The 12,878-nt window shown below is 42.3% G+C and overlaps 1 protein-coding gene across 4 annotated transcripts in view; it reads left to right on the forward strand.

Annotated features, from left to right (window-relative positions):
* Window positions 1-811: 811 nt before the first annotated feature.
* Window positions 812-12,878, forward strand: part of chst10 (carbohydrate sulfotransferase 10) — a 60,858-nt gene continuing 48,791 nt past the window's right edge. Inside the window, exons 1-3 of one of the 4 annotated variants that reach the window (XM_072577631.1) lie at window positions 812-1,167; window positions 2,794-4,331; window positions 8,104-8,226. The gene's annotated coding sequence lies outside the window, so the exon portion shown is untranslated. Of the gene's footprint in view, window positions 1,168-2,793; window positions 4,332-8,103; window positions 8,717-12,878 lie in introns of all 4 variants that reach the window. The other 3 variants (XM_072577630.1, XM_072577629.1, XM_072577632.1) reach the window with 3 other exon arrangements.

The following is a 12,878-nucleotide window of genomic DNA, read 5'->3' on the forward strand; positions in this document are numbered from 1 at the left end:
ATGAACGCCAGAAGAACCTCGTTTCTGTGGTGCCTATCTTTTCCCACGAGGTTAAAAGTCACACACCAGGTTATTTGATTATGATTAGATGACATTACATTACAGTGTGGAAACAGGCCCTTCAGCCCAACAAGTCCACACCGACCTGCCGAAGCGTAACCCACCCATACCCCTACATTTACCCCTTACCTAACACTACGGGCAATTTAGCATGGCCAATTCACCTGACCTGCACATCTTTGGGCTGTGGAAGGAAACCGGAGCACCCGGAGGAAACCCACGCAGACACGGGGAGAACATGCAAACTCCACACAGTCAGTCGCCTGAGGCGGGAATTGAACCCGGGTCTCTGGCGCTGTGAGGCAGCAGTGCTAACCACTGTCCAGCAGGTTTAATTGGAAGCACTAGCTTTCGGAGCACTGCTCCTTCATCAGGTGATTGTGAAGGAGCAGTCTGATTGTGAAGGAGCAGTCTGAAAGCTAGTGCTTCCAACTAAAACTGTTGAACAATAACCTTGGTGTTGTGTGAATTTTAACTTTGTACACCCCAGTCCAACACTGGCATCCCCAAATCATCTTCCCTCGAGAGAGGTCCGAGATCTGCAACGTCCCACTGCCTTCCAGAAGGAGGAATTTACTATCATAGCGCTAAGCTGTGCACAGCAAGAGCATCTTGGTGCTGCAGTACCGGGCTGCGTCTACCTGGAGGACCTTAGCGCTGCAGTGCCGGGCTGCGAGCCCTGGGAGGACCTTGGCGCTGCAGTGCCGGGTTGCGTCCACTGGGAGGACCGTGGCGCTGCAGTCCCCGGTACAGTTGTTGTGGTGGTGGTTGTCATGGGCGGCCAGCTGGAGTACGGTTTTTGGCCTGGTTTTGTGGTGTTGCTGTAGGCGGGTTATGTGCTGGTGAAAAGGGCCCAGGGTAGGACTGCCCGGCGTCTGGTGAGGCGATCCGGGCCTGGGCCTGGACCTGACTGAAGGAGGAGCCCGGATTTGCTCCGGTTCCTGATAACTTTTGTGCGCAGCTTGGAGGGCAGACCGAGGGCGGGCAACACTGTTCTGGGCGTAGAGCCTGCTCCAAGTTAATGGAGCGGCAACATTTCATCGTGGGAGCTGGCTGGCAGTCAACGGACCAATTTGGTATCATCGCAAGTTTCCGTTACAGAGGGTGGTAAGTAAACAGTTATTGTATCCGAAATGATGTTTACCTGGGAGCGATTACAATCCAGCCATTTAATCCAAGCTATTCTGACATTTTAAATCCTGAGTATGATCTGTACATTGTGGACAAGTTTTCTAATTTACAGCAGCATCTTTATCAGTTGTTTGTACTATTGAATTTTTGGGAGCATTTTATTTTCAGTACTATTTAATTAAGTTACTTATCGTTTAGGAAAAGTACGGAAAAATTTCGGCTTATTTAATAGGGAATCAAGCCTGAGCCAATGACAAGAATGTAAAAAGATCAGGGGGCGCAGGGCAGTGCTGCAGGGTTCGGACGGAGAGTAATGTACTTGACAGTGGAAAAAGTGAAAGGAGGCATGATTAATAGAAGACAGTCTAGGGGTGATAAAGAGGAACTGAGTTATAATAACGAGCCAAAGTGATAATAGATTGATGGACTTGGATCGGCCAGGGAGAGCACAAGTTGCACAGGTCTATGTAGATTTTTTAAAAAAGCACATGAAAATAAGTAAGTGGTCAGAACAGTGTTTCCTCTGAGCACATTGAAATATACTAGGTTCTTGGGGGAGAAAGTGAGGACTGCAGATGCTGGAGATCAGAGGAGAGAGTCAAGAGTGCGGAGCTGGAAAAGCACAGCAGATTCAAGGAATACGGGAATTGACGTTTCAGTCATAGGTCCTTCATCTGGAAAAGCACAGCTGAGCCTGAAATATCATTCTCCTGCTCCTCGGATGCTGCCTGACCTGCTGGGCTTTTCCAGCACCACACTCTCATAGAACATAGAACAATACAGCACAGACTATCCAACTGCACTTTTCTTCTCAACCTTCCAAGTTGCAGCTTTTCTCATTCCTCTGCTTTTCACCTTCCTCTGCTTTTCACCTTCCTCTCACAATGCTTCTAATGAGGTTACCTCATGGGGTATTTTGAACCATGCATGCTACCAACTACTACCTCTCCACAATTGGACAAGTGATAACAGGCAGGTGGTAGATATAATGCCAAAGTTAGAAGAGGGATAGATAGAAAGTAATTTTGTGAAGTTGAATGTGTTAACTGCAAAAAAGTTTGTAACAGTGAAGACATTCATAAGACGCTAAATTCAATTCACTTTCTGACTTAGAAACCTAGACAATAAGTTAAGATCTTAGGAAGAAAATAGGGCCCTTTTAAATGTGATGCTAAGAAACTCCATGTAGACTATAAGACAAGTAAAGAAGTACTTGAAACTACAAGGGCCAAGAGAATTCAAGTGCCATCCAGGAAAGAAAATGTCTGTATTTCAGCAATTTGATTAGAACTGAAAAGGTATGGAGATTTTTGCAAGAGGTCAAAGTAGATGGTAGCAGAAAGAGGGGTCGGCCTATCTGTACTTGGATGAAGGATGTCACATCGCGGTTGCAGAAGCGTTATGGTGGATGTGAGAAGATGACAAAGACAGCTAAGTGTGATATACTATGACACAAGATCTCCACGTGGGAGGAGCAGAAAACAGCAGACTGAGAAACAATTTGTTTTAACTGGTGACAAGTTTATTACTTTACAATTAAGATATTTTTAATCTGAAGAAAAACTACCAGTAAAGTTAATAACATTACTTCTCTATAAACAGGGGAGACACATCCCTCTCTGATATGCTCAGTGCTTTCTATGCTCGGTCTGAGCAGAATGCCAGTGATGTGGTGATGCCTGCCTTAACAACCCCAGGAACACCTGTTCCTCCAATTACCGCTGCAGATGTCAGATTGGTCTTCCTGGGAGTCAACCCAAGGAAAGCGATGTGCCCGGACAGTGTCCCCGACCGAGCACTCAGAGCCTGTGCAGACCAGCTGGCAGAGGAATTCACCGATATCTTCAAACTGTCTCTCCTATAAGCTGACGTCCCCAACTGCTTCAAGAAGACCAACATTTTCCCCTACCTAAGAAAGCAAGTGCAAAGTGCCTTAATGACTACCGCCCAGTGGCTCTGGCCTCCATAATTATGAATTACTTTGAGAGGCTGGTCATGGTCCAATCAACTCTCGCCTCTCAGCCTGCCTTGACCCCTACAATTTGCCTACTGATGTAACAGGTCCACAGCAGGTACCATATCCCTAGTCCTTTCATGCCTGGAACATCTGGACAACATGGAAACCCACATCAGACTCCTGCTCATTGACTACAGCCCCATCTTCAACACCATTATCCCATCCAGACTAATCTCAAACTCCGTGACCTTGGTTTTGGCTCTGCCTTCTGTAACTGGATCCTCAGCTTTCTGACTCACAGACTGCAATCAGGGAAGATCGGTAACTGCACCTCCCCCATAACACTCAACACTGATATGTCCTTAACCTACTACTGTACTCCCTGGACACCCACAACTATGTTGACAAATTCCAAATGATCACCATCTACAAGTTTACTGATGACACCCACCATAGTAAGACGGATATCTAACATGATGAGTCAAAATACAAAAGGGAGATAGAGGGCTTGGCGATGAGGTGCAGTGAAAACAATCTCTCTCTGTGTCAGCAACCTAAAGAACTGATCATTGACTTCAGAAAGAAAGGAACAGAACATGCCCCCATCTATATCAGCAGAACTGAGGTTGAGAGGGTGGAGAATATTAAGTTCCTCGAAATGATGATAAACGATAATCTGTTCTGGATTTCACATGTAGATGCGACGGTCAAGAAGGCACAACAACAGGTCTTCTTCCTCAGGTGGCTCAGGAAATTTGGAGTGTCCACCAGGACCCTCACAAACTTCTACAGCTGCACCTTTGAAAGCATACTGTCAGGATGCATAATTCCTGAAGAAGGGCTTATGCCCAAAAAGTCGATTCTCCTCATCGGATGCTGCCTGACCTGCTGTGCTTTCCCAGCACCACACTCTTGAGTTTGATCTCCAGCATCTGGAGTCCTCACTTTCTTCTGGGTGCATATTGGCCTGGTATGGCAGCTTCTCTGCCCTGGACTGTAAGAAACTACACAAGGTGGTGTGCACAGCCCAGACCATCACAGAAGCCAGCCTTCCATCTTTAGACTTCATTTACTCAACTCACTGCCACAGAAAGGTTGCCAACATCACAACTTAATAATAATCTACAGCCTCTTCCATCAGGCAGAAAATACAGAAGCTTGAACATGCGCTAGCTTCTGTATGGTAACTTGGAAACTTTTTATTTTGTTTAAGATATGTAAATACACGTTGTTATTAGAATCTTTGCCCATCTTGTTTTAATATCTTAATTGAAAGCCTATACTTGAGACAGTGTGGCATTCCCTCATTCCTGAATTGAGTGCCAGCTTAGCATTCTACCCTAAGTCTTGGAAGTGAAATTCGAGTCCACAGCCTTCCAAACCAGCTATGAAGTGTTTCCAATGAATTGAGGCTTTTAGACCCCTTGATGATTTTTCAGTATTTTTGCTTTTATTCTTTTATCAATTTTGTTTTGGAGCTGAGAACTGGGAATTATGTGCTGGAACTGATGTGGACTTAGGGACAGCTTGTGGTAAAAGGAAAAGAACAGACTAAACAAGAGTATTATGTTTAAAGAAATATCACTTGGCTATTAAGTAAGTCAATTCATGAGAATTGGTTCCAGCAAGTCTGGAAGAGATGGTTTTATATGGTAATTGAGGCCTCAGGGAAAGACTATTAGCATCTCAGGTCAAAAGCAGAATTGAAGTTTTTTTTTTAAAACCTGTGTTTTCTGGGGAAATGAGCTTTGCTGCTGACAACTCAGCGTGAAGATTTGAAAGCTCCCTGCCTAATCTCTGACACCAGCTTCTGGAAGCCCAAAGAGTAGAAAGCTGAGTTGGAAGTATTGCTACCTTTGCCTGGGTATACTGAGAAGGTGATCCTGATTAGTGGTTACAGAAGGACAACCCCACATCTATGCTGTGAAACAAAGCATCATGAAAACCATTTAATTAATCTGATCAGTTTTGTTGTTTTCTTTCACTTATCTCTTAATACCTTTTGTGTGAATGGGAACTGAAAACAAATGAGTTTGGTTTAAGGTTTAGGCATTACAGGACTTTGATTACCATGTTGACTAATCATCTCTCTACTAAAGTTATTGTGATTGTAATAAACAGTTAAGTCTTTTGTTTAAAATATAAAACCAGTGTCTGGATATTAATGGTTTGAAAAGTATGGGATTGGTTATTCAAAACTCTGCTTAGGAATCATTGGAATGATTTAACAACTTAATTTTACTGTGTTGTAAATACAAAGGTAGACAGGCTGATTTGGTTCAGCTATCTGATTGTGTGTAATTACAGGGCTGATATTTACATAACAGTTGAAATGTGTGGCACTAGAAAAGTTCAGCAGGTCAGGCAGTATCTGAGGAGCAGGAGAATTGATGTTTCAGGCATATGCCCTTTAACAGGAACGTTGGGGGTGGGGGGGGAATGGTGGCTGAGAGATAAATAGGAGGGTGGGGGTGGAGGGAAGGTAGCTAGGAAGGCTATTGGTAGATGCACATGGAGGGGGTGATAGTGTTAGGTCGGAGGGGAGCATGGAACAGATAGGTGGGAAGGAAGATGGACAGGTTGAACAGTTCAAGAGGGCGGTGCGCTGCTGGGTTGGATGTGGGATAGGGTGGGGGAGGGGAGATAAGGAAACTGGTGAAGTCGATGTTAATGCCATGTGGTTGGAGGGTCCCAAGGTGAAGATGAGGCGTTCTTCCTGCAGTCGTCAGGTGGCTTGGATTTGGTGGTGAAGGAGGCCCAGGACTTACTTGTCCTTGGTGGAGTGGAAGGGGGAGCTGAAGTGGTCGGCTGCAGGATAGTGGAGTTGTTTGGTGCATGTGTCCCAGAGATGTTCCCTAAATGTTCCGCGAGTTGTTATCCTGTCTCGTCAATGTAGAGGAAAGCACATCAACAGTAACGACACAGTGGATGAGGTGTTTTGCTGTGCAGGCAAATCTCTGCCAGGTGTGAAAGAATCCTTTGGGGCCTTGGACGGAAGTGAGGGGAGATGTGTGGGCGCGAGTTTTACACCTTTTGCGGAAGCAAGGGAAGGTGCTGAGAGTGGAGGTGGACTGGTGAGGTGCATTGACCTAATGATGGAGTTGCAGAGGGAATGGTCTCTGCGGAACACAGATGGAGTGGGGGACTGGATGTCCATGGTGAAGATGATGCATTGGGAGCCGGGGAAACAAAAGACATGGAAGAGATGGAGGGTGTGAGTGGTGAACCAAGGGGGACAGGACAGTGTCAAGATATGAGGAGATACCTTTGGTGGGGCAGGAGCAGATGGAGATGATGGTTCGACCGGGGCAGTCAGGTTTATGGATTTTGGGTAAGAGGTAGAACCGGCCAGTCTGGGATTTGAGGACTATGAGGTTGGATGCTGTGGATGAGAAATTCCCTGAAGTGTTGAGATTGTGGATGGTCTGGGAGATGATGGTTTGGTGATGGGAGGTGAGGTCGTGTTCGAGGGGGCAGTAGGAAGAGATGTCACGTGAGTTGGCGCCTGGCTTCAGCAGTGTGGTCTTTGGTGCGCCAAACTACCATAGTGCCCCCACCCCATCCGTCTGTTGGTTTAATGGCGAGGTTATGGTTGGAGCAGAGGGAGTGGAGGCTGCACTTTTCAAGGGTGAGAGGTTGGAGTTGGTGAGAAGGGTGGGCAATTTGAGGTGGCCAATGTCATGGCAACAGTTGGAGATAAAGAGGTTGAGGGCGAGTAACAGACCAGGATGGGGTCTCCAAGTGGATGGCATATGTTGGAAGTGGGAAAAAGTGTCCTTGGCAGGTAAGTGGGAGTCTCGATGGGAAAAGTGAGAGTGGAGGCAGCGGAGGAAGAGTTTGATGTTGCAACACGTGTAAAATCTGTTGACCTGGGAGCATAGTGGGATGAAGGTGAGACCTATACTGAGAACTGATCGTTCATCCTCAGTGAGGGGGAGCTCTGCGGGGATGGTAAAACTCCAACAGGTCTGGCGGATAGGACCTGGTGTCGAGGTGGAGTTGGGAGTGGGGGTGGAGACTGTCTCTGGAGTGGGTGTAGTCATGGGATCATCGGTGATTTCATGGGCGACATCACCAGAAGTGTTTGTATAAGGAAGTCTTATATTGTTGTATAAATCAATAATGGATGAACAGCACAAACTCATGTCATTTCACCTGAAATAGGCTAAATTTTAAACATAAAGTTTTTAGAAATAATGTGTGTTAATCATGGACAAGTTGCATTTACAATATTGTAGACTTGTTTTCTCCTGCCATTGTATATATATTTATTAACACTTATCATAACAACAAAATTAACAAAGTTTATTATTTGCCTGCAATTCTAATATATTCACTTGAATTTAAAAAAACACCCGAGAGCTTGCTCAATAATACTGTAAATGTATATTCAAAGGTTTTCAATCTGTGATTGGTACAGAGTGTCAGTTTTATGAAATATATATTTATTTGAAAACTTAATTTTAATATGAATCATTTTATTAAAAGATATTATTGTTTCCACGTTTAATAGATAAATGTGCATTCAAGAACATGAGTGAAATGTTAAGCCTTGTTCCATTAGACGTGACAGTATAAATTAGTAGAATATTTAAAAGTACTACATTTTGATTATAGTGTTAACTATCTACCCTCACACTCTTGTACATTTGAGGGGATTGAGTTATGATTATTAAGTCCATCTCACAATTTAAATAAACATTTCACTTTCAAATTTCAGCCCACTGTTATATAATAAGCTATAGAATTATTTTAAATTTGTTTCTGCCTTGCTTCACTTATTGCCTCTAAAGTACATGCTATCTCCTTATACTTCCATCATAAGTAATTCTAAAAGTGTGCTGCAACAATATGTGATAAGTTCTGTCTTTTTTTCTGCATTTCTGAGACTGGATCACAAATAGTTTTGAACATTATGCAATCTTCAGTGATTATCTCCACTTTTGACCTTGCAGTGGTGAGAAGATCATTGATGAAGCAGCTGAAGATAGTTGGGCCTAGGACTCTACCCTGAGGAATTCCTAGGACTGATGTCTGGAGTCTGAGAAGATTGACTTGCTATTACCACAGCCATTTGGGTATGTGCTAGATATGACTCTAGCCAGCAGAGAACTTTCCCTCAATTCTCATTGACTCTAAGATGGACAGAAACAGTAACTACTGGAGAAACTCAGCAGGTCTGGAAGTGGCAATGATACTGGTTCAGATCTCCAGCATTTACAGTTCTCTGATTTATCTCACTGACTCTAGCTTAGCTCGGGCTCCTTGATTCTACATTTGGTGAAGTGCTGTCTTGATGACAACGGCAATCACTGTCACCTCATCCTTGAAGTTCATTTCTTTTGTTCATGTTTTAACTAAGACTGGAATGATATCAGGAAGTGACTAGTCCTGGCTGACTCCAAAGTATGCGCCAGTGGCCTCAGGAGCTGCGTCTTGAGAACACTGTCACTGACCCCCTTCTGTAATGTCGATGATGAAGAGCAGGCCAGGTCACTAACTGGCTGGGTTGGGTTGTCCTTCTATTTGTTGAATAGAACATACCTGAGGAATTTTCCACATTGCAAGGTAGATGTTTTTGTTGTCAGTAGATTACGGATCACCGTTCATGACTGGACGCAGCAGCATTTATTGTTCAAGCTAATCCATCCACACCTCGTTTTTAGGAATGGCTGGTGCTGCTCTTGGTTTCCACCTGCTGTAAGATATCTTTTCCTGCTGCTTGAGCAAAGTAACAGTTAAATCCAACTCGCAGAGTTCTAGTAACTTGTTTTAAATGTGCAACAACTTCTACATCCCTTGGTTTAGAGCAGTATCTTTTCCTCATTGTGGTTTGCAATCCAAAATAAAGAAAAATAAAACGTTGTGGTCTTTTCAGGAAAATTTCTTGAGTCTTTTTGCAGATGTGTCCATCTAGGCAAATGGGACATTTCCGTCACATGGCTTACGTTTTAGGTGATGAACAGAATGTGAGCCTTTGTTTTAGGATTTCCAACCTCTGATCTGCTGTTGTAGCAATGCCATTCAGCTGGCTGGTCAGTTGACTTTCTGATCAATTTTGTGCCCCACAAAAAAAAATGCCCTCTTGTGTAGCACTTACGTTTCTTTGCCCAAGTTTAGGATGTAGTCCAGGAATCCATATGTGCTTTCTGTCATCTACATGGTATGGACTGTTTCATTATCTGGGGAAATACACATAGAGCTGAACACTGTGCAACACTGCTACTAACTGTTTCTTAGCCAATCTAAGTGCAGCTTATGTGTTGTTTGATTGCTTTTTTTGATGACTAGAAGTAGGTTGAAAAGCTGGTAATTGGCCAGATTTGATTTTTCAGGACAAGGCACTCCTGAATTTCCTGCATTATTGGGTGAATGCCAATGTTGTGGCAATATTCATAGCTTGCACTTTGGCTTGTTCTGGACCACAGGTCTCTGTTATTACGATACAGATGTTTTTGATGTTCAGTGGAATGAATTGGTTTGGTAACTGATATATTTGACTAGAGCTCTTTAAAAGGAGGTACTGTAGACCATCCACTCAGCTCAGCGGTAATACTCCAGCTTCTATGTTAGAAGATGTGTGTTCATTTCCTGCTGGAGAAACTTGAGAATGTAATATATACTGACATGCTATGCATTTTGAGGGAGCACTGCACTGCAAGAGATGCCAACTTTCAAGTGAAAGGTTAGTCTGTGGCCTCATTTATTAGTAATCTTGTAAGTTCTTTGGCCTGAATGATATTTATCTGTCAACTGACATCACAAAAACATTTCTAAAGAAGAGTTGTATTTGCCTCAATGTTTCCTTTTTCTCCCTCCACATAAACTACCAGACCTGCTGAGTTTCTCCAACACTTTCTGTTTTTATTTCAGATTTACAGTATTTGCAGTACTTTGCTTTTATAACAATAACAGATTCTGGTCTTAATTATGTTTGTGGTTGCTTGCTATGTGCACATTGGCTGTATATGTTTGCTACAGTGTGAATGACTACAGTACAAAGAACTTAATCACTATAAAGCAAGTGGGGCACAGTGAAAGATACTGTACAAATGCAAATTATTTTTCACTTCTTACAGAAGGTAGCTGCCTTGTCTCTTACACACACTTGCTCGAATCCACTGTCATTCATAATGGCAATACTCATGAAATTTCTTACTGTTGTTAATTGCTTAATTGCCATCTATTGTTATAAAACTGTTGAATGCTTCTAATGTATTTGGCTACACAGTTTAACCTTTGAAAGTTTCAACTATAAGTTTCTAACCTGTATTACTCAAGTTTCTTTTCTCTTTCATGGGATAGGGGGATTGCTGGCAAAGATGGTGTTTTTTGCCTCTTTTGAATTATCTTTGAACTGAGCAATATGCTTGGTCATTTCATTGAGCACTTAAGAGTCAGTTACATTGCTTTTGGTTAGGAGTCCTTCCGTAAAGGACTTCAGTAGTTTGCTCATTCTTTCAACAGACGTTTCACATAAATTCATGCTATTATACATTGGAGTCATTTCAACAAAGTCATCTAATTGCCTCCAAAGCAAGTCATAAATTCATTGCAAGTGTATTTTTTTGTCGCCCAACTTTGAAATATTACCATGCTCATATGATGCAAAATAGATACAATGAAAGTGACTTGATACAGGGTGGGAAAATTGCATTTAAGGGGAGCAAAGAAAGACTTGCATTTATAGAGCACTATCCGGTTCTTAGCATGGTTCAAGGCATTTTGCAGCCAATTAATTACTCAAAGTGCGGGGATTGATCTACAAAGCAACAATGTGATGATCAGTTAGTACATAGCAAATGTTTGTAGCAGCGAGGGTATCTGTTTGATGGTAATGATTGAGGAGTAATTTTGATCAGGTAGCCAAGAAAATTCCTATGCGTGTCTTTGAGTAGAATGTTTGATATCTCAAAAAACTCTTTCCCTAAAATATGGGGCCATCAGCAATGGCTCTCAGCAGTAAAGGAATTATGTTCCCTGTTTAACTCGCTGACAGTGGCCCACAGAATTCCTGCTATCTTGTCAGTGAACATTTCCTCTGATGTGGTAACTTTTTCAGCACAGTACCTTCAACTAAGATCTGTGACTGCTGTACACTAATCTAATTGAAGTATCCACATTGAGATGCAGCGCGTCCAAATAAGCAAGTATAAAGCATGAAATATAATTTTGGTTTGACTAATGCATAAGAAGTAAAAATATGCAATAGTACTTAATTCCAATTAATCAGAGATAAATGAAAGATAGAATAAGAAGAAAATATCTTCAGTATTTAAGAAACCATCTCCCACAATAATGTTCCATTGAAGGGAATGGGATTCTACATTAGTAAAATATATTTTTCAGGATTGGAAACGTTGTTCAGCCATATTTAGTACATTGCTAAACCCCAACAAAATTATGACCATACCGACTTTCACTTTTTAAAGTTCCTTTTATTGCACAACTTGCAGTCCGATACAGTAAGATCTCACAATTCCAATGACTTCATTGATGAACCTATTGGTGAGGATGTCAATAGCACACCCTCCAGAGGAGGTGCATATCTCTGATAGCAACTTATACATTTCTATGTTTAAGTCTGCTGTCGGATTCTGCCCATTATAATGGTAAGTGCTGATAGTTTGACTCTTATTCTCATCTGAGTCAGTTACACTTTCTTAGTACAACACTGAAGTGTCAATTAACATTAAATATGACTTGAAGTCCTCCTTCTAGACCAGTACAAGTGCTACCACTGACTACAGATGCTACCACTTACTACAAGATTAGATTAGATTACTTACAGTGTGGAAACAGGCCCTTCGGCCCAACAAGTCCACACCGATCCGCCGAAGCGCAACCCACCCAGGTCCATTGCCCTACATTTATCCCTTCATCTAACACTACAGGCAATTTAGTATGGCCAGTTCACCTCACCTGCACATTTTTGGACTGTGGGAGGAAACTGGAGCACCCGGAGGAAACCCATGCAGACACGGGAGAATGTACAAACTCCACACAGTCAGTCGCATGAGGCGGGAATTGAACCCGGGTCTCTGGCGCTGTGAGGCAGCAGTGCTAACCACCGTGCCGCCCATGAAGATCTTTTATGCATCTGTAGCAAAGCAATTTTTTAAGTACAACTTGTAAATTTTTTGCTATTATTCTCAACTTCGTATCAAATTGCAAAGGTGATGGATTTCAAGGATAAGTAACTAGAAAGATCAAAGCACAATGACATCATTTGGAAATAATTTATGGAGGAAATGGAACAATGAGAACTAGGATGATCAGCTTTTAGAAAACTTCATAGTAACACCCTCCTTCCAATCTGCTATGTTTAAAGTCTTGCCAGTTTAAGAATACTCATAGGATTTGAAATAAATTGTTATAGAAAGAAGTTTATAAATATTCCCTTGACATTTTCAATGAGCTTTTGCTGATTCAAAGTTTAATCCTTTTCCCTTCAGTGATGTCTCCAAATTTCTGGCACTGCCATCAGTCTCTTTTGTGCAAACTTTTCTGTATAGTCTCCCTCGTTCCCCTATGTATGTATTGTATTTCTCCACTCCTCTACAAAGCAGATCACATGCTCCTTCTTACAATTACACTTTGCTTACATACATTGGAAATGTTTCCCTTTTCCATAGTAATTTGTATTATTCAGATTCTTGAAGCAAGTATACCACATTTTAGCAACATTTTCTTGAGCCATATTTTATTCCATATTTTGGTTGTTCAGAAT

This window comes from Chiloscyllium punctatum, chromosome 9, assembly GCF_047496795.1.
Source record: "Chiloscyllium punctatum isolate Juve2018m chromosome 9, sChiPun1.3, whole genome shotgun sequence".
Lineage (NCBI taxonomy): Eukaryota > Metazoa > Chordata > Chondrichthyes > Orectolobiformes > Hemiscylliidae > Chiloscyllium > Chiloscyllium punctatum.